The sequence below is a fragment of the Ananas comosus genome, unplaced genomic scaffold, assembly GCF_001540865.1.
Source record: "Ananas comosus cultivar F153 unplaced genomic scaffold, ASM154086v1, whole genome shotgun sequence".
NCBI lineage: Eukaryota > Viridiplantae > Streptophyta > Magnoliopsida > Poales > Bromeliaceae > Ananas > Ananas comosus.
The window spans coordinates 36381-37832 of NW_017893564.1; positions in this window are offsets into that span (position 1 = coordinate 36381).

Sequence of the window (1452 nt, forward strand, 5' to 3'; positions counted from 1 at the left end):
ACCTTGGTCCAAGTGACATAGAAGTGCATGATTAAATAGGCTAGGGATCCTTATTTTCATGACGATTGGATTGTAGGAGAGTGGGCTATGAGATCCTCAAGTTGAGGAGTTGGGATCGAGACTCACGTGTAGTCTTGGCTTGAGGGAGGTAGCTCCCTCGGCAGTGCGCTCCGGAGTGTCAGCACTGGGCGTGGTAAAGTCCCCATGATGCGGGTCCCCGGGGAGGGTTCGAGTCCCCCGTTATTAAGAGATTTTGGTAGTGAGTTATTGGGTGTTACATGGTTAACCGGTAAGATTGGGTCATTAGCCAAATGAGTGTACAACAAGTATGCATTATGAGTTATGGATTTGGTATCCTAGTCGAGAGGATTTAGGGCTGAGGTGTATGTGAGACGGTTCCATCGCCTGAAGCCTGGTTCTGGTGCGGTACCCGCAGCACGATTGACTCTAAGACGTCGTGGATTGTTACGCTTGTAGAAGGTAGATTGAAGACTTGTATGATTAAAGAGGTGATGACAGAACTAAGATAGAGGAAACTTTAGATATCGAATGGATGAGCTATGTTAGCAAATTGAACAGTAGTGTCAAATGAATACTAGATTTGTTGATTTAAAGTTGATTATTGAAATGATCGGCATATACATCTGCATTATTGCATATCGTGAGCCAAAGGCATGGTTTTATCAGTTGCATAATAAAGATATATATCTATCTGTTTATTGAACTAACTTGCAGTTGCCTCCCTTGGACCTATTGGTCGAGCTCTTTCCTTGGGTGGCCGTACCCACTGGGAACCATGGAGTTGGTTCTCACCCCACGTGGTTTTGGGGTTTTTACAGGTTCGCACGTAAGCGGCGCGGCGGCGCGAGGCGAGGGCGTAGCTCTATAGTTAGCGCCCTACCACCGAGACCAGAGATAGTGGTACCCTAAGTCGGCCTTACTTAGGGATGTAAAGAATGAAAGAATCAAGTTGTAATAATGATATTAAATCGGATTGTATTTGGAAGTTAAATGTAATAAGTACTTGGGATGTAAAAATGTATGAATATGAATAAACGTAATAACATAGGATGTGTTTATGTTGTTTGATACCTTCCATTATGCAATCTTGATTGAAATGTATTCCTGGTTGGAACTTCACACATTGTATTGATTGATATGCCTTGAACGTACGGGGGAGACTCTGTCCGCAGTACAGGGGAAACCCTGTCCGTTCGGCGATCTGTTGCGGCGCCGCGACCCGGCCAAATAGGCGGGCGGTCGCGGGGCGTGACAGCAGTATCAGTAGTAATCTCATTTAGAAATCCAAGATATACCTGGATATATCGAAATACTCTATAATATAGCATAACTCGAATCAAACGCGCCCTAAAGAAATTTAGTTATAAATACTTTAACAATATTGTGTTAAATTGTCAATATATTAACAATATATTGACATGGGCATACAGA